The 26166-nt window shown below is 40.6% G+C and overlaps 2 protein-coding genes across 3 annotated transcripts in view; both read left to right on the plus strand.

The window, feature by feature from the left end:
• Nucleotides 1-26166, plus strand: part of dgkaa (diacylglycerol kinase, alpha a) — a 185120-nt gene that overhangs the window by 52156 nt on the left and 106798 nt on the right. The window contains exon 1 of one of the 2 annotated variants that reach the window (XM_051925047.1): nucleotides 16315-16318. The exons of the other annotated variant lie outside the window; for it this stretch is intronic. The gene's annotated coding sequence lies outside the window, so the exon portion shown is untranslated. Of the gene's footprint in view, nucleotides 1-16314; nucleotides 16319-26166 lie in introns of those variants that run through there. 2 annotated transcript variants of the gene reach the window in all.
• The window catches only part of rnf41 (ring finger protein 41), a 117068-nt gene that overhangs the window by 47255 nt on the left and 43647 nt on the right, over nucleotides 1-26166 (plus strand). The window lies entirely within an intron of this gene.

The raw sequence follows: 26166 nt of genomic DNA on the forward strand, positions 1-26166 counted from the left end.
AACACACACGTCTTTTTCTGACACTGGGCAAGCAGACAATTGATTTGTTTAAATGAAGGCTGATCGGGGAAACAGCAGCCATCCTCCAGTAAAATATCGTGAAGGTTCCATATATTGTTCTGGAGTTGCTTTGCTACATCTAATACTTGAGGCTTTGAACATATTAAAGGTATACTCCACACAAATATTTTTCTAATACAATGGGTATAGAAAATAATCTCCCCCCCCCCCCCCCCCCCTTCGAAATAATTTCTTTTTTTTTGGCTTTACAGCCTTAAATGAAAACACACAAACCAATATTTTTTCCAGCTTTACTTACTCAATGCAATCCATAATAATAAGTCAGTCATGACTAATGCTTGAGCTACAGCAAACATATGTAAAATATACCCGTGTTGTAATATTTACATGTTTGTTATCCAGTTGTATGCTCAAAAAATGCAAAATGTTTTCCTGTGGGTATTTTTTTTTTTTTTTTTACTAAAAATTCAACATGTATCATAAACAGGACATGCAAATCACATGGTACTGAGTTTTTAAATTGAAGATTTACCTCTTCTCCCTCATTCATTGGTCAGGAGTCCTCTCTTCATTTGAAACACTTCAATACACTTAATTTTTCCAGAAGCATTTATTTAACATTATTTTAGCCAAAAATGTATGCACTTTGCATGTTGTGAGCAATTGACTAGATAGCTGACTTGTGGATTACGTGACATGAGTAACATGAGAAATTTTTTTTTTTTTTTTTAATCCCCCTACTGGACGTTTTTAATATTGATTTGCCATTGTACGGCATAGATCACTATTGGCTTCTATTATATCAAAAACAAAAATATTTGTTTTCTGTGAAAACGTCCTATTGACACTTTTTCTTAGTTATCACTACAAAACACATGGGTTGAATAACATTAAAAAAAGGATTTTTCTGGTTGGATTATTCCTTTAATACTGTATGTTGAAGGCCTCCAGTAATAGAGGTAACAAAGCACCTGCAGCACTATATGGAACCTCCAACATGTTTTATTGGAGGCTGGCTGGTCTTTTCCTTGTCAGCTTCATTTTAACACATCAGTGGCCTGCTTGCCGAAGAGCTCTTTTTTTGGTTTCTCTTGGTAGGTTGGAGCAAAGATCAGTTGTGCCTTTTTTCCTTTTCAAGTCTGTCTGTCTCAATGGTGGGTCCGTCTGTAAGATGTATGGTAGAGCAGATCCCACCAGGTCAGCTTTAACTATCATTTATTTCTATCGAACGTTTTCATACAAGGCATGGATCTGAGTGCTTTACGAGAGGTTAAAGAAAGCATCAGATGCCGAGTACAAACAAAAATAAGCAAAACATTTTTGAGCTCAGTTGAACTAATACAATGTGTCCACATCTTAAAGTAATTAAACACACTGCTTACACTGAAAGCTAATTTTATGTTTATCAAATTTCCTACGTGAAACCCTCCAACTGAAATTATAGTTGTGTTCAGTTTGAAGCTGTCTATCAATATTGCCAAAAAAAAAATTCTGGAAATAAAATCTTTGCAAAACATTGTTGTCCAGTGTTAGTGTGTGTTTCGAGATACATGCAGACCACAGCTGTTTCATTGGGAGAGATTGTAAATGAAAGACTTAAAACACTCAAAGGAGTCAATAATGGTTGACCTTCCAGACTACCCATTGGGGTTTTTGTTTTTTATTTATTTTTGTGTGTGTCATTTACAGCACATGTGTTGTCAGTGCAGGCAAGTCTTTATAGACATAAAATCTTGCAGGTGTTCAGGCAGCTGTCCTTCAAAGTGCAGTCATCCAGATTGAAGTCAGAACCCTGACTTTGTTCTATGTGCTTGAGTGCAGGTATGTGTACAATATATGTGAAGTCCTTTTAAAGTTGAGCAGATCACTTCCCAAGGCCGGGGTGTAAATGCCACTCAACTGTGTCCTTCTGGACTAGGATTTCAGCCCTGTGTGGTTTATTTGTGAAATGAACTAAACTTCAGCTGGCATCTGGTGTGCCACCTTCAGCTTTATTTTGAAGTAACTTCCCAGATGTTCATTCACTTCGGCAATTCAGTGTAGGAGATAAGTGAATGTGTGCAGTAAAGTGAATGGATGTGTCCTTAGCTGCCCTGCCAAAGAGCAGTATGGAGGTTATGAGTGAATTTGTAGATGGTAAACACTGCAGCAGTTATTCGAACATTTGCACCCAGCCCGTTGTGGTTTGAGGTTGGGCTTAGAGGACCATACTCTGTCTATTCAGCTGTTGTAAAGGCTGACTGTGGGCCACAGTTGTCTCCTTAATGTCATTGCACTTGTCTGTCATCAGGCCAACAGCCGCTTGAAGCGGGAGCCTACATGCAGGCTTATGGGCGGGCAGAGCTCAGCAGAGGGCATGGAATGTAAATAATAACACACAGTTAAACTTAGATGTGGAATTTTAGCTTTCTGGGGGTAATTTGGAGGGGTGTGGAGGAAAGTGTAGCCATAGCTGAAAGACTGGCCCTGCCAGATGCCTAATTTATAATCTGTGGGTGTCTTAAGAGAAGCCTGTCATACTGGCACTCATGTCATTCATTTTCTAAGATTCATCTGTGTTGTATTCTGGTTTGTCAATCTGGATGTTAACTTATGGATGGGCTCCTCCATACATGCACTTACCCGTTGCTAAAAACCATTCAGGGTACTCATGGCCAGGAACTACTCCTCATGTAGTATAGTACATTGAACAACTTCACCATGCCTTATAGGCATCTTTCAAGGCATTTTGTTTTTTTTTTCCTACTCTTCTCAATGAATGCGGTGCCCCCTTGTGGATGCTTTAAATTTTTTGTATTCCAAAAGTGAATTTTTTTTTTTTCCCCCAACTTCTCATTTTTTTATGCTACCTGTATTTTTAAGTAACAGATTATGGCTCAGTTAGTAACCTTTTTGTTCTTTGTAGATATATAATTTAATTTATTTAAATGGCAGCTAATAAAGTGTTTTGTTCATCATTATATATCCCTTTTTGTATCTGCTTCAAGGCCATTTGGGTTGACCAGCAGCTGTAAAAGACACTATATCAAATTATGATTGACTGGTCAGTACACGCCCATCAGTGGCCAACACTTAAATTCCTCTCCAGGGTACCAAGTATAGTAACAGGACACATCTTTTATATTTTGTGTATTTAATTTTTTCAGAATGTTGCACCAATTCCGCAATTTTTTTCACTACTGTGAAAATGTTTTTGCCTAATTTCTGCTGTGTTTGTATATTTGTCCCCGTGAGTAGCATCAGATCTTTAGATAAAATGTAATAATACTGTTAAAGGAACCAGGAAAACATAAATATTAAGTAGCAGTTTAGTAATGGTTTTAAGTAAGAAGGTTACCCAACACCTGTATTGTCTGTATTGTAAACAGTAATTGTCCCATTACTTACTCTTACACAAACATCTTCTGAAAGTTCATTGATAATTTGACTGCAATGACTGAGCACAGTATGTCCTGTTGAAACTAAACCTCACCATTAGAATGAAGTTATCACCACAGGGTTTCCAGAAGAACCCAATGTCTCTTTCGAAGGGAATTGCAGAAGAGATGTGGGGGGGAAAAAAGTTGTTAAAACTGGGAAAAGAAGCCAAAGCCATTTCTGTGGTTCTGGGACTCCAGGTCACCATAGCGAGAGCTGCTATGAAGAATATTTAGAACAGGAAAGGCTAGAAGTACATCCAAAGATCAGCAGGCCTCTCCAGCATCAACTAAGGTCAGTAAGGTCAATAAGAAAGAGACTGAGAGGAAAATTAGAGAAACAAACTTGAAACCTCTGCTTTCCAAGAGCAACACCAGTATTTATATTACTTTGGTCAAGAAACACTTGGATGATCCCCAAGATTCTGCAATGACGACAATTTGGTCAAAACTAAAACATTTAAACATATCAGGGCCCATTGTCTCTGGGGTTTGACAGTAGGCCTACAGTGGGGGTGATGATGGGGGGGGGGGGGGTTTGCTGGCTCATTATGATTCATTTTACCATTTTATTCATCACATACACTATTATACATGTACAGTGTGCAGTGAAATGTAAGCATGATTAGCACACTGTATTAGAGAAATAAAATAAATAATATCTAATGTAGATATAGATACATAGAGAATATGATAGGGATATTATGTCAATAAGTGAATACAAAAATATATGTCCTAATTAAGAAGTCTTATGGCACTGACAACATATTTACATCTTTTGAACAATTACGTTCAAAATTCAACCTCCCAGCTACACATTTCTTTTACTATCTTCAAATTAGAAATTTTGTTAAAACAGAAATTGCCCGATTTCCCCCAACTTGCACCCTCCACAATCCTGGAAAAAATACTGCTCAATTTCGAGGAAATAAACACTATTTCCGCAATATATAAAATCTTATTAGAGTCCCTACCTTTCAAAGATCCAAGAGGACATTGGGAAGAAGATCTCTTAATCAATATATCAGAAAAGGAGTGGAAGGTAGCAAAGCAGAGAATTCACTCGAGTTCTATATGCGCAAAGCATAGAATTATTCAACTAAAAATTATATATCAAGCCCATCTGTCTCACTTAAAACTGTCCAAAATGTTTCCAGGGCAGGATCCAACCTGCGAACGCTGCAACCAAGCTCCTGCCTCACTGGGTCACATGTTTTGGGCCTGCACCAAACTAACATCATTTTGGACAAAAATTTTTAAGTGCCTCTCAGACAGCCTTGGTATCACAATCCCTCCTAACCCATTAACAGCTGTGTTCGGTGTTCTTCCAGATGGACTTGAATTGGAGAAGGACAAGTAAACGGTGATTGCATTCACTACACTTTTGGCATGCAGACTTATTTTGTTAAAGTGGAAGAATCCTAATTCTCCTCTTATAAGTTAGTGGGAAAGCGATGTTTTATATTATTTGAAATTGGAAAAAATCAAATTCTCAGTTAGAGGATCTGTACAAAATTTTTTCAAAACCTGGCAGGATTTAATCAATATTATTTTAGAATAAGAGAAACTAGCCAACCCGCGGCGTACCATACGCCGCATAATCAGGCTGGGTTTTTAATGATTTTTAAGCACAGGGAAAAAAATTAACATTTGAAAAATCCGGAGGAGAGGGGAAGGACGCCCATTACGCCCCATCCGTCATGCTAGTCTGCTGATTTCTCGTTCAGTAACCTGTGAGTAGTGATCGGCGGGGTGATGCCTCGTGAAGCATCAACAAGTTTGAAGCAATTGTGTCGGAAATCGTATCGAAGCTTTGAAGCATTTAACACTCACTTCTCTAGTGACACCTCCTGGCCATTTTCATTAACGTTACAGAAACTTATGATACACTTGAATGATGTCTTTTAAAACTCGTATTGCTTTTATTTTTTCGCAGCTACAGACTGACAACGAAGAGAAGGGTTCGTCAGCAGCTTCTAGTGTGTGATGTGTAAAAAATATAAATATAACTTCTTTAACTGCCTTGTAGCGCTGTAGAACTACGGCTGCTTTGCAGTAAGGAGACAGTGGAAGATTGTGGGTTCGCTTCCTGGTTCCTCCCTGTGTGGATAGCAAATTATCCGCGACAAACAAACTGTTTTACACGCTGCAAACCAACCCGTGCCGCTTTTTCAATGTTTTTTAAGCAGAGGGAAAAAAATGAACATTTGCAAAATCCGTAACGCTGCTTTCAGTAAGTACAATGCACACGCGTTTAGTTTGTTGGTGACTTTTTGCCAGCTGTCTTTCCTGGTTTGGGCTGTTTTTGCAGTGTTACCACTTGTGCATATTAAATGTTGAATTCCTTTGAGTAACTAATTAACTAACTAACACCCACCCACTCAGCTTGTGTGAAAAAAATGCGCCCGTTCTTTCATCATTTTGTTGCAGCAATATACATTGTGTTTTCGCTCAGCGCGGAGGTGCGCATTCATCTCGGATTATTACATCCAGCTAATCTGCTACACGACTGCGTTTGAAAAACCGACTTATCCCAGATGAGTTTCACCGGCATTAATGATTAGGAATCTGGTTGGAACAAAACACTGCAGCCACAGGGGTTCAGCAGGACCGAGTTTGGGAAACACCGCTGAACACTCGTGGCTCTTGCCAGCTCACGGCGTATCATATGTCGCATAATTATGTATTGATGGGTGAACACTTTCTGAACGACACAGTTGTCCAAACAGAAGTGAAAGTAAAATCAAGCCTGGTGCATTCTTTAACTGCATTCTCTGTCTTGTAGCGCAGTGGTAGTGTTGCTGCTTTACAGTAAGGAGACTGTGGAAGATTTTTGGTTCGTTTGGGCTGCATTTGCTGTGTTACTGCCTGTGCATATTAAATCTTGAAATCCTTCGAGTAACAAATTAACTAACACCCACCCACACACACACAGTTTGTGTGAAAAAATGCGCCCGTACTTTCATCATTTTGTTGCAGCCTATCAAAGACTTGCTGCCCCCAACTCAAGGTGGCTCAGAGGTCCATGTGTAGCGTACAACTGATGAACTTAAATGACGCCGTTTTTTTCGAGGCGTTGCGTCCCAGTTAGTGGGCGTGGCTCTGCGAGTTGTCGTCGTATCCAATGGTCATAGAGTTGGTGGGCGAGGCTCTTTCCTACTTGTCGGCGGCTTAGTGAATCCACACCTCTTCCTGCATGCTTTCATAGGTGTCTTGTTTTGGTGTGTGTGCTTTCATGGGTGTCTTCCCCTTCTGCCGTCGACTTTGTGAATTATATATATAGATAACTATTACCGCATTTAACTCCCTTCTCCATCTCTTATTTACATATATATTTACTTCTCCCTTTCTTTTGTTTAATGTTGCCTTATTAAAAAGCCTTAAGCAATTTTCCTTTAGCTAAGCTCTCCTTCTCAGGGGTGGGGTTTGATTTATCTTCAAATTTGTTGGGTTATAAATTGATCTGTTTGTATGGAATGATTACAATGAAAATTAATAAAATAAAAATACAATAAGAAGTCTTATGGCACAAGGGTCGAAACTCCTTTTAAGTCTCTCAGTTTTGGCTTAAAGACTACTTAAATCCAAAACTGTCTGCCTGATTTTAGTATGCTGAACAGGCAGTTCATAGGGTGTGAAGGGTCTTTATTTTGATTACCTGATAGATCTGCCATTTTTGAAGGGTCCATGAATTCTGCAGTTCGATTATCTGTCTGTGACCTGAAGCTGAAGTGTAATTGTGTTATGCAGCAGGACTACGAGCAAAAGCAAGCAGACAACTGAATGACTCGGAAGAAGAAAAAAAAAATAACTCAAAATTTTGGAGTGGCCTAGTCAAAAGAGAAAAGAGCAGTTCACGCTCACAAATTTACCATTATGTCTGCTTTAAAGCTGTTTTACAAAGAAGAGTGGGCTAAAATTATTTGAAAGTGGTATGAAAAGCTGATATCAAATTATAGAGGGCATTGAATTGCAGTTTCCTGCAGCTAAATATGCTACAACCAAGAACTGAGACTTTGGGGGCAAAGGCTTTTTCATGTGGGTGATAGGGGTGTTGGATAACTTTTGTTCCTTAAATATAAAGAAAGTAATGATTGAAAAACTGTATTGAGTTTTCACTCGGGTTCCCGTTTTCTAATTTGTTTAAACTCAATAGTTTATTTTTTTCCCTCCTCGTACAATGCTGCATACCACGGAATGACACAGCAAAGCAGGATTTTAGATATTTTTGCAAATGTATTAAAACCAAAAACCAGAAATATCACTTTGACATGTGTATTCAGAGCCTTTTCTCAGTACTTTCTTGTAACCCCTTTGGCTGCGATTCCAGCCTGGAGTCTTCCTGGCTTTGACGTGACAAGATTCACACACCTGGATTTTTCCAGGTCATTCTTCTCTGCAGATCCTCTAAAGCTCTGTCAGGTGGATAGAAATGATTGATGGACAGTTATTTTGTGCTATCTCCAGAGAGATGTACTGTGTGTTCGTTTTCAAGCCTGGGCTCTGGTGAGCCGCTCAAGGTTCTTCCTATAGTTGTCCCTAAACCACTGCTGTGTTGTCTTTTGATTTAGGGTTACTGTCACTTGTAAGGTGAACCTTTGGTGCAGTCTGAGATCCAGTGTGCTCAGTGCAGATTTTCATAAAGGGTATCTTTGCACTTTGCTCTGTTAAGTTTTCCCTTAACCCTTTCTAATCCTTGCTGCTGAAGAGAAAAAAAAAAACCCACGGCATAATGCTGCCACCACCATGCTTTCCCTATTGGAATGGTGTTGCACAGGTGATGAGTGGTGCCTACTTTCATCATATCACAGAATCTTGTTTCTCGCAGTTTGAAAGTCCTTTTAGGTGCCTTTTTGCAAACGTCAAGCAGGCTTTCATATATCCTTTACTGAGGAGAGGCTACTATCTGGCCAGTCTGTCATAAAGCCCAGATCTGCAGAGTGTGGCGGTGAGAATTGTCTTTCTGAATGTTTCTCCCATCTCCACATAGGTTCTCTGCTGCTCTGCCAGAATGACTATTGGGTTCTTGGTCACCTGTCTTACCATGGCCCATCTCCCGTGATGGCTCAGTTTGGCCATGCAACCAGCTCTAGGATAAATAATGGATATTCCATACTTATTCCATTTTTTAGGAAACTTCAGTGCTGCAGCCTTCCCCAGATTTGTGCCTTGATGTATTCTTGTCTCTAAGGTCCTCAGGCAATTTCTTGAACCTCGTGGTTTGGTTTTGGCTCAGTTGTGGGACCTTCGATAAATCAGTCCAATCAATTGAACTGACCACAAGTGGACTCGAAACAGCTCAACAATGATCAATAGAAATGGAGGCACCTTAAACAGATTTCAAGCGTCATAGCAAAGGGTCCTGAACAAGATATTTTACTTTTTTTATTTTTAATAAATGTGCTAAAGTTTCTAAAAACTTTTTCTCGCTTTGTCATTCTGGGGCGTTGAGTATTGATTGGCGAGGGGGGAAAAAAGTAATTAAAAGGATTTTGGCAAATGGCTGCATCATTACAAAATACTTTCAGAATTCCCCATATATCTAGGCATCTTTCTACTATCTTGTGGTGCTTTGGAGCACAAGCAGGTTTAATGAATTATTAAGGTATTGAACTGGTGTACATTGTGGTTTAAAGTTCACTGCCTTTACCCCTAGACAACATGTCTGTCATTGTCAAGGAGGCAAACATTGGGGTTGCTGAAGGTCCATAGGTGTTGGAGTCAGTTTGCACAGCTAAATGAAAGAGTTGCGCATTTCTGGTCTGCAAAAGTTAAAATCAACAAGGGAACATGATCGCCAACAGTGTTAAACTGCTTTAACAAACCGCCATTACAGACTTTGTGCTAAATCTAGTGAGAGTGGCAGATTTAGAGAAGATGGTGGGAGTGAAAGGCCAACTGATTGTTGCAGATGTAAAAGCCACAAGCTTGTTGGGTTGTCTTATGATTACACTTCAGTATGTACAGTGGGGCAAAAAAGTATTCAGTCAGCCACCAATTGTGCAAGTTCTCCCACTTAAAAAGATGAGAGAGGCCTGTAATTTTCATCATAGGTATACCTCAACTATGAGAGACAAAATGAGAAAAAAAATCCAGAAAATCACATTGTCTGATTTTTGAAGAATTTATTTGCAAATTATGGTGGAAAAAAAGTATTTGGTCAATAACAAAAGTTCATCTCTATACTTTGTTATATACCCTTTGTTGGCAATGACAGAGGTCAAACGTTTTCTGTAAGTCTTCACAAGGTTTTCACGCACTGTTGCTGGTATTTTGGCCCATTCCTCCATGCAGATCTCCTCTAGAGCAGTGATGTTTTGGGGCTGTCGCTGGGCAACACGGACTTTCAACTCTCTCCAAAGATTTTCTATGGGGTTGAGATCTGGAGACTGGCTAGGCCACTCCAGGACCTTGAAATGCTTCTTACAGAGCCACTCCTTCGTTACCCGGGCGGTGTGTTTGGGATCATTGTCATGCTGAAAGACCCAGTCACGTTTCATCTTCAATGCTCTTGCTGATGGAAGGAGGTTTTCACTCAAAATGTGACGATACATGGCCCCATTCATTCTTTCCTTTACATGGATCAGTCGTCCTGGTCCCTTTGCAGAAAAACAGCCCCAAAGCATGATGTTTCCACCCTCATGCTTTACAGTAGGTATGGTGTTCTTTGGATGCAACTCAGCATTCTTTCTCCTCCAAACACAACGAGTAGAGTTTCATCTGACCATATGACATTCTCCCAATCCTCTTCTGGATCATCCAGTGCTCTCTAGCAAACTTCACATGGGCCTGCACATGTAGTGGCTTAAGCAGGGGGACACGTCTGGCACTGCAGGATTTGAGTCCCTGGTGGCGTAGTGTGTTACTGATGGTAGCCTTTGTTACTTTGGTCCCAGCTCTCTGCAGGTCATTCACTAGGTCCCCCCATGTGGTTCTGGGATTTTTGCTCACCATTCTTGTGTTCATTTTGACCCCACGGGGTGAGATCTTGCGTGGAGCCCCAGATCAAGGGAGATTATCAGTGGTCTTGTATGTCTTCCATTTTCTAATAATTGCTCCCACAGTTGATTTCTTCACACCAAGCTGCTTACCTATTGCAGATTCAGTCTTCTCAGCCTGGTGCAGGTCTACAATTTTGTTTCTGGTGTCCTTTGACAGCTCTTTGGTCTTGGCCATAGTGGAGTTTGGAGTGTGACTGTTTGAGGTTGTGGACAGGTGTCTTTTATATTGATAACGAGTTCAAACAGGTGCCATTAATACAGGTAACGTGTGGAGGACAGAGGAGCCTCTTACAGAAGAAGTTACAGGTCTGTGAGAGCCAGAAATCTTGCTTGTTTGTAGGTGACCAAATACTTATTTTCCACCATAATTTGCAAATACATTCTTTAAAAATCAGACAATGTGATTTTCTGGATTTTTTTTTCTCATTTTGTCTCTCATAGTTGAGGTATACCTATGATGAAAATTACAGGCTTCTCATCTTTTTAAGTGGGAGAACTTGCACAATTGGTGGCTGACTAAATACTTTTTTGCCCCACTGTATTTAACAGTTCTGGTGACACACTGCCCTCCACCCCTCAGTTTTCCTTGACCTGAGGCCATGGTAGAGTGTTCAGTACTGATGTCTATCAGACTGACAAATCTGTGGGGCATTTTCTGCCTAGTAAAAGTTTTCAGAGTTAATTTGAATGCGAGCAAGGGAAATGAAAGCCATGAGAGCAGTTTACCCTCAAGCTGGCTGGTGGACCTGTGTGAAATTCCTTATGTTTCATGTCACTTTAAGGCTTGTGGAAGGAATGTTGTGACAGTCTTGTGCAGTGGCATAACTAGAATTTGATGGGCCCTAATTAAAAAATAAGTCGGTCAATAAACAGGAGACTCCCCCAATGTGATTTATTAACTGCAGTTAAAGAAATGACCAACATCGAGATACGTCAAGCATAAAAGCTACAAAAATGTCAGTAGTCATAATTAAGCTTTATGTAGTTTTGGAAATAATGGCATTATCTTTTTATTCTGTTGTCAAGTAAGCAAGCATGTTAATAATAAGGCCTTGGAAAGCAATAACCATGGAGTCACCATGAGCCCTTCCCAGCCGTTTGAACCCAGGGGCAACTGCCCTACCCATGCTCCCTGTTAGTTTTGCCATTAACCTTATGATACTATGGCTGTTTTTTGGTGACTTGGCTTTAAAGATGGAGCACCCAGGGGCTGCAGGGCCTTATAGACATTGATCAGTTTGTGACTGGTTTATTCGTGATGACACCACTGGTCTGCAAGGCTACTATAAAATACGGCGGTGATGTCATGAACAGCAGAGCTACTGTTCTCTGATGTGCATCAATACACGGTAATGGAGTGCTGCATTGTTTTTTCCCCTTGTTCGAAACGCTTCCATCCACATTAGCATTTTCAGATTGGGTTGTAGTACTAGGGTGTTGTACCTTGTTAGCCATTATGGATGTAGTGAGAAGTCAAGCAAAATTACCTCTTTTATTGGCTAACTAAAAAGATTGCAATATGCAAGCTTTCGAGGCAGCATTTTTAGTTAGCCAATAAAAGTTGTCATTTTACTTGACTTCTCACTACAGATTGTTTTGTATAAGTTTGTCATCCACTCCGAAGTGCCAAAGACACAAGTGTTTCCTATTGAGTGTGTACAACTTGTCAGCCAAGGGTGTGGTTTGCTTATGGAGCAGATGTGAAGTAAATTGAAATGCTGAAATTGCAAATACGACCGCATACACCTGAAGAAGGCACTAAGCTGGACTACTCTGCATTGAGTTTTTGCCAAGATAATTGTGGTGAGGGGATAAGAAATCTATAAGAGGATTTTTCCTTTCTGTAACATAAACATGGATTTAACCATATCTGTATGTCTCTTGTTAATGACTAATGAAACTCATGGCACAAAAAACATCAGATTTGATACTGGTGCCTAGTCTGTCTCAACTGGCATCAGATCTTTGTGATAGTCTTTGATCATCTGAGAAAATACAGCCACAAACATTTAAACACTAATTAAAGTATGAGCCTTACAACTCCCAGCTATTGACCATGAAAATCTTTTTGCTATAAACTGCGTAAATCAAGGTAGCAGACCTCAAGTTTAGGAATGAATGACTTTGAGGTGAAACTTACACGGACAGAAGACTCTGTTGACACACATGGCGTGACTTGAACTGCACACTGCACGTTTGGTAGCGGCACTTACTACTAGATGGTTAGGTGTTTGCTGAACAGCATGAGGAATGAAAACTATTGAAGATGTGATTTTTCTATGTACCAACCTGTTCTTTCTACACACCGGGACTCTGTGGTAAAGAAGTGTGATGCTCCTGTTTCACCAAAGTGGCAGGAGCACACACCAGCCTCCTTGGCAGCTTTTCAAATTTAGCGTGATCCTCCTCGACGTTGGGTGAAGATCAAGATGCAGCATGACCGTAAACCCATTACTAAACTGGACAGTTTGTTGCACATGTGCATACACACCACTAATTGTATAGAGAACACTGCAGGGCCAATTGGTCCTCCCCTCTGCTGGAAACAGGCAGGCAACAGTCTGTTTAAAGACAATTTCACATACTACAAAAGCAAGTTTTTAATACATCAGTAATTAAATTGAATACGTGATAGAAAATTGGGGGAAAAAATAGATTCCCAGTTAAGGCTGCAAGCTACCCTAAACAGTTTAATAATAAGCTTGTTTGGCACAACATCTGTGCCCAACTGATTCTTTGTTTTTATACAAGATGTATGAGAGCTTTCAAATGAATACTTAGTAGGCAAAGCCATGGAAAATTGAGCCTGGGAGTCCTGCCAAAATAAATATGGTGAAATATTTCAAGTGTTTCAAGGCACAGTAGAATATGCAGAGAAGACAGGAAAGGACAAACCCCACAGTTAAGATAAGATCATAAAGTATGGGCGGCGTACGGCCGGGGTCCATGACCAGCCGGGACGCCCCTTCCTTATATGCTCAGGGGGAGCAGCCATGGACGGTGCAATATCTACCCCCAGATGCTAGATGGCCGCCCCCCAGGGTTGGAGCGGTGCCTCAGTTTCCTGCAGGACTCCATGGGGAATTGGAGTTGGGTGCAGCCCTGTTGGGTCCTGCAGGCACCACACCTGGAAGTGCCGCCAGAACTTGGCAATCAAGCATCTGGAGCACTTCTGGGTGAATTATAAAAGGGGCCAGAGTCTGGTGGAAGAGGACAAAGCTTGGAGGAGGAGGAGTGGTGGTGGTAGTGGAGGAAGAAGAGGAGACTGGAAGAAGAAAGTGTGTGGTGGGTTTGGTGGTGCTTGTACACTTGGGACTGTGTTGTGCCTGTGGGGAGTACGGGGAAGACGTGCCCCACAGGTGACGAAATATAAGTCTTTTTATTTTATACGTGCCTCCGTGTCCATCTGTGCCGGGTCAGGCGCCTATATAGCGCCTTTTTGTTACAAGGGCAAAAGTGAAATCCGAGTCTGAGCATGTGACAATCATACATCAGCATTTTCAACAAACTATATTCTTCCCATCCTCACTGCTACACAAGGTATTTTCAAATTTGTTCTTTTTTTATACAAAAATGTGTGTTTTTATGTTTGAAAACAGTGTTTTGGTGTGGATAAATTGCCAAAACGAATAAAAAAGCAGATATGGTTTCAGATTTATCTGTGTTAATTTGAACTAAGCCTAAGACGTGACCATGGGTGACTGCAGGAAGTCTAAATGAGTCTAGGGGTAGTGACTTTTTTTTCCTTTGTTTAAACCTTGTGTTAAGAATTTGTTGTTTGCCAGCAGTATTTTTTTTTTCCTTTTTAGTTCTTGCAGCGGTTTGCTTCATTCCACTATCCTAAAAGACTACAGATGGAGAAGTGTGGCCTTTGTGTCATTTTTAAACATTCACTGACAACCCCCACTGCTCTGTGACCGAGTGCTGCACTTTCAGTTTTGGTGTACTGGGTCCAGTGTGTTTATAGTCGGGCTTTAGGAGGTTGCTGTTGTGACCATTCACTGAGTTAGTGTTGCTGTCCCCTACAGGCAGAAGCAGGTAATCAAAAACCTGCCCTTTTATTGGCAAAGTTATGCACCTTATGCACAATCTCTGACCTCTTCTGGAAATTCCTCAGTGATGATGTATTAAAGTTTCTACTTGAGACAACTTAATTGTAAGCATGCAGCCAGCATGGGAACACTGATCCAATTACTTATCAAGATCGGATGTTGTTATTGTTCCAGATTCACCCTACCTATATAGATATTTTTAATGGCTTTTTTTTTTTTTTTTTTTAATCTTTCCAAGTGTACGTAAGACAATAAGAAATTCTAAGCGTGCTAATGCATACCAGTACCCCCACCGCAATAAGTGTGTAATACTCACCTAAACTCAGTTAATGGCATAGACTTGTATTTTATTTTAGAATCTGCAAGTACAAATAAAGGCAATAACTATACCACGTGGGTGCTCGAGCAGTCATCGGATACTGTGAAAAGGGCAGGTTGCTCCTGTATTGCAGGACAGGGAAAGGTCAGGTTTATTGTGAATTTCCCCTTGGGATTAATAAAGTATCTATCTCTATCTCTATCAACTCTTTATGCTTGGCAACTCCCTCTAGTGGCACCCATGGTACCTAATAAGGGCTGCCAAACAGAACTACAACTCCCAGATTGCCCTGCGTTTGGGCACATAGGTGAACCAGTAAGGGGACACAACCACCTAGTGCCCCTGTCCTTCCACTTCATTTTCAGGGTCCTTTCAGCCATTTTGGAAAGCCAGTCTATCTTTGCCTTCTATTACTGTGTGTAGGTGTGAATGCTTGTATGTGAAACAAGTAAAGGCGTCTGAATAATATCTCAATACTGTATATAAACAGTGTTTTTTTGTGTTACAATATTTGTTCTTATGATTGGCTGTTCATTAATCTTGTGACTTGTGAATAGAGACTTCATGGTTCTACTGGTGCAAATGCCAGCTGTCAGAAATGTGTGACATGAGAAAAGCGACTCCAGGATGGCTGAGCTCTTTAATAATCCTGTTTGCCTTTCTAAGGAAGTTAGCATTGTGTATGTCGTGGACAAAAGGCAGTTGGGTGCCAGTCACATTCTGTGCCACCTTCAACTGTCTTAGAAATTAGAAATTTCACATCACATTTCGGGCAATTGTATTTATTGACATATTGAATACAGCCTTGAACAGGCGTCGTTCTTCAGAATTTATCTGGGAAGAGATTCATTTGTGCAGCGACACCGAGCTGCTTTGGGACAGATGGGTTTGGAAAATGGAATAATTCACACTGTGCATCTACATCAACACTTGTTAGTGCCTGGTCTGTCTCACTTTGCATTTCATTATTGTGATCCCTACTGGCATCCTACTTTTCCCAAATACAGTAATACAGATTTAAATACGGTATTACGTTAATTGTGATCCTTGCCACCATCTGCTGACCTGGAGAATATGCTGGCTGTGAAATATCTAAACTGATGCAACAATGCACGGCTTTCAGTTGTGAAAGGGCATCCCCATCATAACAGGCTTTGTATCTTTAAAGCACAGTGCTCCAAGGTTAATGATGTAGTGGTGTAAAATGTTTTGAAGTCACGCTTTTGCCGGACAGGGCATGTTGTCAGACAATTAAAAAGGTGTTTCTCCACATACCTTTTTTCTCTTTCTGCATTAGGACTGTCTGCTTCTTTAAAATGGGGGTGTGGGTAGAGTTTGCCATCTTGTAGCTTCTTTTTCATCAAATATAAAGAGCGCAGTTAGTTTCTAATGTAGCTTTTTCAGATTAGGCCGCTTCAGCTCATGGTTCAGTCGTGAGTGAACAGCAAAATATGCCCCACATCCACAAATTGATCAGCATAAAAACCTGGTGTTCAAATCGCTTCTGGTACTTGAAATTTCTGCTCCACTAGATCTACCCTGGTCAACTGTAAGTGCTATTATGAAGTGGAAGCATTGAGGAACAACAGCTCGCCCATGAAGTGGTAGACCACGCAATGTCACAGAGAGGGGCTGCTGAGTGGTGAAGTGCATAAAATCACTTATCTGTGGCTTTACTCAAAATTGATTTCCAAAATGCCACTGGAAGCATCAAGAACTGTGCATCAGGAGCTTCATGAAATGAGTTTCCATGGCAGAGCAGCTGCTCACGTGCGCACAAGTATCACTGTGTGCGCAATGCTAAGCATTAGGTGGAGTGGTGCAAATCATACTGCCATTGGACCCCAGTGGACATGTGTTCTTTGGAGTGATGAAGCACACTTCCCTATCTGGCAGTCTCCTGGGATGAATTTGGATTTTCTGGCTGCCAGGGGAACAGTAACTTCTGGATTGCATAGTGTCTGCTTTAATGTCTGGTGGAGGAGGGATAATGGCAGAGTTTGGGCTTGGTTCCAGTGAAGGGTACTGCTAATGCTACAACATACAAAGACATTTTTGGTAGTTGTGCTTTCCAGTTAGAGCAAGGCCCTTTTCTGTTCCAGCATGACTGTACCCCTGTGATCCCTAAACAAATGGAGGTACTCAGATTGGCCTGCATAGGAGCACTGATCTCCATCCCATTCAAGTCTTCTCATCCACCATCTGTACTTTATCTCACTAATGCTTTCAAATGCTTTTCTGGCTGAATTGGGTGCAAAGTTTTAAAAACCAAATCCAAGACCTTGAAAAATGAAGAGTGGAGGCTGTTGTAGGGTGGCAAACTCCATATTAATGCCCATGGGATATCTAACAAGCTCATAGAGGTGTAATGGTTAGAAACTTTTGTCCATATAGTGTAAAGATTATTTCACATTAAAATTCTGAGTAGATTACATAACATAATTAATGCTGATAATTCATCCTGAATACTCCATATGTAGTAATGCCTCAGCTTAGATAGTAACACTCGGAGACTGCCTGCTGTGAGCATCACTTGAGGCTGTTTGGTGTAGTCCTGCCTCTTTGCTGCTGATTGGTGGGAATGCTTGAAGGAGAGAAAACAATGCCTGGTGTTAATTGCTTTCCCCCCTCCCTCCCAACTCAAGTATTTATTTTTTATCAAGTGCTTTTTTCTGAATTGGTGCTCCCACCTTCATTTTCACAGGGGCAGATTTATAGCTTATTGCCTTGTTACTCTGGGAATGCAGTAATGACTGTGGCCAACCAGCAGGCCTATATATAGCCTGGTTGCTAAGCGCATGGAGCCACCACGCTGGAAATGAATATTTCATAAATGCGCGTTATGAAGGGAGCTGAGAAGGCCTCTGTGCCCCCATGCTTTAGCTGGCCAGCTTCTGTGACATTTAGGAGAAGAGACAAAAACTGTGTGCAGCCATACCCTCCACCCGTCTTCTGGCTTTCTGCGTTTGACTGGTGATGGAGCTCTTGGAAACGTTCAGTGTATGGTACTGACTGGGATGTTGGCAGACATGGCCGTTTCTGATAATGGCATTTAAGTGGGAGTCCACAGATGGACCTAGGAATTCTGTGGGTGTGCATGTGAACTGGAGACTAAAGGTTGTGTAAGATAAGGTCACTTTATGGGCTGGACGTTTTACTGTACTCGCTTGTGAGCTGTCTTCTGTGAGCAGTGGGTGATGTGAATGTCTGCTTCTGGAACAGAAATTTAGGGAGAATCTGGTTGATGTTAACAGTTCTAGCATACTTAACTAATTTACACACAGACACTACTTTGTGCCCCATTGCATTATTTACAATGAATGTGGGCGCACACTGAGGTCATGAGTGAAGTGTGTGATCCCAGATGCTTATTATTGTAACCACTGCCCCCTCATCCCATGGTCAGACAGCACATCTTTTCATGTGTGTATGCTGGGACATTACTTCCTATTCCCTAGACGTGGTGGAGGTCTGCTGCGGCAGAGGCAGAGAGGTGAGCGGCTTAGACTGGCGCCACACAGCCCTGTCCTTTCCCTCTCATCTAGGGCATGGCGGCACCGCCTCTCTTTGCTAATTGCTTGATGCGCCTTGTCTTTTTGAAGCCACACGCACTAATTGGCCGTGCTGCCAGCTGCTCTCCGTTGTCTGATGTGGCTCAGAGCATTACGCAGCTCCTGCCTGGCTTCACTTTGGTTTTTACATTATTTATTTATTGGCTGATTGAGATGACACAAGCGGCAGTGAAGGAGAAGAAAATTAAAAAGCAGCGAATGATCATAGAACAGTCATATTTGTTGGAATTAGTGTTGTGCAGTTTATTATTATAATTATTATTATTATTAACCCTTCTATTTACTGAACCTCTTTGATCCAATTTTGGTGTTCTCATATAATCAGCACTTTTCTCAGTAGAGTTCAGTAGCAGATCAGCACACATCAAATTTAATCCAAGGAGACGCATTAGAAGAATGATAAACTAATTGGACTGCAGACATCATTTATGCAATAAACTATGTAGTAATAAGATACAAAATCAATATGCATCACATACTCTGGACGGAAGAGGCAGAGAAATGCATTCCCTTGGTAGATGTTGATTTAAAGCCCAGCCATTTATCCCCAGCTTGACTCCAGAATGTTGTCAGAAGCAGCCATCTCTCCAGGGCCCTGCAGTCACAAGGTAGATGGTGTAGATAAATAAAAGGGGACTGTGATTAATTCAGAGAAGAGTCACATCTGTATGCTGCAAATTATATAATGACACACCCCTTAATTATTAAAAAATAGACCCAATTCAAAATTTAGGTAGTGCTCTTTGTCCCAAGAGGAAAATTTAGCATTTTACAGAAATTCAAGAAATACTATAGCAAACAACCACCACCCTCGCAAAGAATTACACAGAAAGAAGAAAATTTCTGCCTTGGCTGAAATTAAGAGAATAGGCACCATAAAGACATATTGTTGTTGGTATGAAGGAGCTTCAGTCGTGTTTTTGAGACGCACATCTTTAAATATTTAATTGGCTGCTGTGTCAAGAGAGTAGATGTGCAGCATTGTTCATTATAGCCATAAGTTTTGTATTTATTCTGTCCTCCACTACTGTGTCAAATAACCGAGGCCTGTCTTTTTAATCCCATGTTGATTTAGTGGGCCTCTCTTGAAGTGTTACCAGCCCAACACACCACACTGGCCATCACTGACTACTAGAACATGTAGAGGATGTCACTGCCCACATTAAAGGAGCGCTGTTTTCTAAGGAAAAAGTCTGATGTGCCCTTTCTTCTGTTGTTCCTCTAGTCTGGCATTGATGTGGACCAAGTACTCATAGCAATGCACCACATCCACTACTTCTATAATGAGCAGGCATAGTCTCTTTGGTTCTACACAAAGTCAATAACCATTTCTTTGAGAGCTGTCTGCAATTCAGCATCAACAAAATTAATGTGTTCTTCCTGATTCCAATCCCCGTCTTGTATCTACTACCTCAGTACACCCCATTTGTACAGAATAATCAGTGAATTTGCGCACGTGACATAGCCAGATGTTACATTTCTACCTTGAAGTGTACTGAGTGAATCTTGTGGTGTGCCAGTGTTGCTCACACGTTGTCTTTGAGCCTCATAAACAGGTCTGCCAGACGGACGGTCCATTAACCAGGACACCAAAGGCTTGTCCATCTGCATATCTCTGAATTTAACCCTTAACAGGGAAAGCTGGATATTATTGAAGGCACTGGAGAAATAATAAAAAAAATAATTACAGGATTTCCATCTTTGCCTAGCTTTTTGGATCAGACAAATAATTGCATCTTCCATTCTATTCTTTGTCTGATTGGCAAACTGCAGTAGGTTCAAGTGGACTTGCACAAGAGGACACCATCCAGGACCAGCCTCTTGAAAGTCTTCATGATGAGGGCCTTGGGTCTGTAGTAATTGTTTTATGATAATCAAACAATATTTACTGGTGGCACAAGAGATCAGAATTTTTCTATATTCACTATACAGAAACGTGCCGTGCGGATATGACTGTTCTGTCCAGCTTTTCAGAGCTTTTCAGTTAAAAGTTTTTGTTGGTGCTGGAAACTGTTTGCGATGGTCCTCTACAACTTGTAGGAGGTACTGTTTCTGTTCTTCTTGGTTTGTGATGGCCAAATTGAATGACTGAATCAGTGCCACCCCTCTCTCCAGTGCATCATTGACTACTTTCAGGTGTTTGGCATTGCACTGAGCTGAAATATATGCTTCATTACTGTCCCATGAATCAGGATCGTCCTCGAGGAAGTCCTGTGAAATCTCCATCCTGGACTGTTTTCTTCTCAACAGTATGCAAATGAAAAAATTAACTTCTAACTTGTCTGTTAGAAGGTAGCTTACAGCCAGTAATGGTCTCAGAGAGTCCTCCTATTAGCCATACACCGTGTTGTGATTGCCTTGACTTTTTATCTACAACTGATGTCATCTTGCATAAATCCTTCACCTATACCTGTTATGCAAATATAACAGTGTTGAGTAATTAGGACTCAGTAAGTTTATAATTTTGGTACAGCTTTGTAGCAATCTAAAGATGCAGATAGAAATATGAAATAATCCCATCCGGCTTATAGGACTACGCTGTGTAAACAACCTAACAACACTGTAACATTTTCTTCTTCTTGTCTCATACTTCCTCTATTATCACTCGCAAGGAGTATTGTATGCCTGTTACTGATAAAATACTAGAATCACACAAGTTATTAACCTTTAACTTTGGGAACTGTGAAGGAAATCTGTCTCTATGAGCATATAAAAATACCCGGTTTTTTCATTTATTGCATTATTTTACATTTCTTACACAAGTGTCACAGCAACAAAAGTAAACACTAGGCATAGAAAAACAAACTAGGCATAGATAAAACAATACAAATTTATTTTAAAAACTCAGTTATGCTGAATATTCCAAGTACAACACCTGTCAATAACCAGCATAATAGCTACGTGAAAAGGGGATTTCACAATAAATACTGATGACTTCAGAAGCATTTTGCCACCAGTGAATGTTGATATATTCATATCATTTTTATGAAAATGAACATTTTTGCACGGTAAGACTTCACAAAATAGATACGTCACTTTTTCGCATATTGTTCGTTGGCACCCTAGTCGGTAGCCATTAGATGAAGTGGCACCTGCCTTACAATGTAGGAGGATGCTTTCCACAGCAGCAGCACTTTCTGGAGCTTTGGTGACCAACTGAACAGCTAGCAGAGGTCACCACAAAGTTTGTAGGCATAGGCTGGAGCCTCGGTACTCAAGGGCTGACTAAATCGAGCGCTGTGGCTTATCCTGTGTGTAGCCTTGTCAGTTGTCTTCTCACCATGTTGTCCTCTTTCCTCAAAATGGAATAGGCTCTATTCAGCAGAAAGATGACTGCATGGTCCACTGCTGTGTGGCCCAAGTAGGGAAGCAGCAGAGGGTCCATAGTTGTTCTGACCAGGGCTTGCAAATGAGTCAGTATTAGCTTAAAAATGAATGTTTTTGTAAGTAATAAATGGTGTCTTACATATATATAAGTCCTTCACCCAGTGTGATATAACAATACTAATTAGGCCACAAAAGAAAAATATACTGTACGCAGCAGAGTGGTAATTGTTGGGCTACATAATAGGCACATCAGTAAATGGAGTTTGTGCTGGATCAGTGAGTACAAATGGCCATACTTGGCAACCGAGGCAAAATCCATGGAATTAGACATGTCTGTTTTGATAAATGTGATTTTGACTTTCAGCAAAGCACCAGTGTTTAACAGGTTTCTTGCTTATCATCACACTATTATACGGTTTAGAAAATGTAAGGACTAACCTTGAACTCAAAATATGTCTTCATGGTGTCAATGTATATATTCAGAATTGGCTTGTTGGGGTTCTTTGTCAATACCTTGGCTGGCAAGTCACACACCTTTGATTAAGCCCAACTTGCGTAAATTGCCTTGCTTTGTGTCCCAAGTCAGTTTGTTCTGATATAGCCCCTACTCCTTCTCCCTTTGTCAGTTTTCTTTTGCTTTCATAAAACTGTTGTGCTCCCTCGGAATATGTCGCAATGTGTCTAAACAGTGCAGTGTGGTGTGATGCATTGTTAATCCCCTCTAGAGAGGGGAGTCTCTGTTTGAAGGCGTCATTCATAACCAGAGGAGCAGAGCAGTGGAAACATCGTCCCACACATTTGGCTCCTTGTCCTGCTCAGAGTCGGTTGTCCTCCCCAGTTGAAGCTCTCTGGCAGAGGGAAGCGGTTTTTCCTCAATGATCAGAATGTATTGCGTAGCATTAATTTTCCCCACATTTCGAGTCTCTTTATCCCACAACATGACACTGCCACCCAGCGTATTTTACTCTGGGAGCAGTGTCGCCTAACTGACGTGCTATATTAGATTTAAACTACACATGCCAGTTAGGAGACCTTTTTCCACATTTTTTGCAGTATCTTCCAAGTGGTCTGCCAAGTTTTTCAGCCAGGGCTTTTATTTTGCCACTCTTCCATAAAGGCTGTTTTGGGCCATCCCTTGGAGATTGTTGAGGTATGCAAATCCTCTCCAGTCACAGCCACTGACTAGAGTGACATTTGTTGTTACGCTAGCTTCTCCGGCAAATGTCATTGTTGAGGGCGGCCTGCCCTGGCACTGTGGCCATAGTGTTTTTTTTTTTTTTTTTCATTTCTGTATGACAGACTGCACTGAGCGGTGAGGTCTGTTCAGTGCTTTGACCCCCTCTCCAGATCTGTGCTGCTTTATCATTCTTTCCCAGACTTGTTTTAAATTCTGTTTTGCTTTCATTTTGGTTTGTTTGTGGAAATTGTTGAGCCTAGTGTGGAAACTCAGTGACAGATGGAGCAGGTGTGAACACATTGTAAATGGATATTTGTAAACCTGCTAGTCCAGGTACGCTTTCTGGTATCTCCACTTTATGTATGGGGTGGAGGGTTACCTGCAACTTTCTACAGCAGTATTCATTTCTAGACTTTTTTAGAGTTTTGTTGTACACCAGCACATAACTCTTCTACCACAATAATAAACTTAGTTGGTATCTTGGAAGGGAATATTTTATCTTCTTCTTTGTTTTCTTTATCTTTTCCATTTCTATGTGGGGGTGATGTGCTTGATCAGCCTTCTCCCAACAGCTCAGTCCTGCACCTCCTTGCCAGTTGAGCCCCTTTTCCTTCAGATCTTATTTTATCCATCCACCTCCACTTTGGCCTACCTCACTATCACTCTTTTGCCCACATATTAATTGTGTCCATACCACTTCAGCCTCCTATCCTGTGCTTACTTGGGTATCTCTTCCACTTTTTTGCACCTCTGATTGTCTTATTTTATTCGGTCTTTTTTTTTTTTTTTGGTAACTCCACATGTCCATCTCAATATTCTCGTTTTTGCCACAGTCAGCTTCTTTTTCTGAACTCCCTTTATGGCCTATGTCATTCATACATCATTGCTGGTCGAAACATTACCTTTAATCTTCACCTTTATTCTTCGATCACTCAATACTCCTGAGACCTTCTTCCAATTGCTCCATCCACACTGCGCACTGTGGGTTATATCAGCATCTGGTGTTACATCTCGGGCCACCACTGATCCTAGATATTTAGACTTATACACTCTTTTCAATAGCTCTCCATGCAGGCTAACTACTGAATCTTGATATCATTAAACCTAATATTTTGTTGTCTTTTTATATTTATCTTCAATCCCTTATCTTCCAAAGCCCTTCTCTATACTTTCAACTTCCTCTCCATTTTCTCTTCTCTGGTGCTACACAACTCAATGTCATCAGCAAAAAGCCTCTACCAGGGGATTGGCTTTTTGTTTGGTTTATGGTTGTGTCGAGTAGTGGGATAAAAATGGTAAAGACTTAAAAAAGATCCTGGGTGCAGACCTACTTGAACTGGGGCTTTGTCTGTTACCATAACCCTGCTGCTAACCCAAGTTCTCACTCCCTCATACATATCCAAGACAATCCTCACATACTTCTCTGGTCCTTCTTTCTCTCTCATGTAACTCCAGACCTCTTGATGTGGCACTCCATCATAAGCCTTCTCCAAATCAATAACCGCCATATGCAAACCTTTGTTTTTCTCGATGCTTCTCTATGAGCTGTCTCAATGCAAAGACTACATCAGTTGTTCCTCAGATGATTTTTAAAGGATTATATCATGCTGATATTTGGTCTTTTTCCAATGTACACAAACATTTTATCAAAAATTAATTAAAAATATCGCATTAATATTCTCAAATTTAGTTTTCAGACCTAATTTAGGTCCCCACCAATTTAGTTTCTCTGTCAAAAATATCATCCATTTTGATTTCAGAGTTATTCTGAGGTGCAGCATGTGCTTTACATGGTCATATCCCTTTAATTTACTATAGTCTGTGATCTGTGAATATAGCAGCATTAAAAGTTGTCACTCTTGGACCATTAACAATGTCCTCATGTTAGTAAAGATGAGGTTTAGACCTGAAAAGGCATCTTCACCCTCGGTGCAGCATGTGCTTTACATGGTCATATCCCTTTAATTTACTATAGTCAGTGATCTGTGAATATAGCAGCATTAAAAGTTGTCACTCTTGGACCATTAACAGTGTCCTCATGTTAGTAAAGATGAGGTTTAGACCTGAAAAGGCATCTTCACCCTCATCAGTAATTGGATTTAGTAGTAAGCAGCATTTTCACAACCTCTAGTGTGCCTGTTTAAGAGATTCCTTTCTGTGACTGCATAAGGCAAGGTCTGTTTTTAATGGAGTACAAAACCCTTATGGCCATTTCCTATGGCTGAACACATGAAAATTTGTGAGAGGAGCAATGTTAGGAACATTCAGGCCATCACATGTGATCAGCAAGCTGCTGAATATTTCAGGTTATTTTCTCAGCTGTAGCAAGCCCTGTCCGTTGAAAAGAGTTAATTGCTGTATCAGTGGACATTTGTGTTTCCAAGTTGTACATTTCAAGAAATAACTCTGTAATGCATCCGCTTTTGTTAGATATTGCAGGCTGACTAGTAAACAGTCTGCTACTGTGCTTTCTTGCCATTTCAGTCCTAAAGTTAGCTTAGAGCATCCAAAACCACATATAAAAAGAGGTCCTTTTGTTTTTAGGCTATGTACTGTATACAGCACACAGTAAATCCTTTGACATAGTTGTGATGCTGTCCATTACCTTACGGTCAGTGCTACTTTGCAGAATATCCTCCGTATTTAATACATATAAAAAGTACAGTATGCGTTAATTACTTTATATTGTGTTAAATGACGAGAGGATGCAATTAAGTTTTGGCATTTTTACCATCACTGCCCCAGTTGATTTACAGCTAACACTATTGTTTTTCTTGCCTGCTTTATAGACCTGTTTCGCATGCATGCACCTTGACCAGACACACCAAATGTAGGGAGAGTATTATATGCTTGTGAGTGTGTCACGTATATGATGAAGAGATGAACTTCAAATATTTTTGCATGTCTTCTTGCACTTTGATGACCTGTTGCTTCATATTCAGCCCTTCCTTTGACATTCTAGAACCCACATAACCAACTTCTCTGCAGAATTTACCATTTGGGGCACATATCGCTGCACCTGCATCAAGGAAAAAAAATTCATAGCAGTAAAAACAGTGCATGTTACTGTTTCTGACAACATTGCTGTGCTGCTCTTGCTGCAAGCACAAGCATGTCAGGTACAGGGTGAGCCAAAAAGAAGTACTACATTTCAAACATTTATTCCACAAAAACGCTGCAAGTTTAAATAAATTTCATTACGACACAAAAAAGGGTATACAAAATGGATTTTTTTCACTGTGTTTTAAAAATGATCTCTTCAAGGTGGTAGCCATCATTAG

Source organism: Erpetoichthys calabaricus, chromosome 3 (genome assembly GCF_900747795.2).
Source record: "Erpetoichthys calabaricus chromosome 3, fErpCal1.3, whole genome shotgun sequence".
Lineage (NCBI taxonomy): Eukaryota > Metazoa > Chordata > Cladistia > Polypteriformes > Polypteridae > Erpetoichthys > Erpetoichthys calabaricus.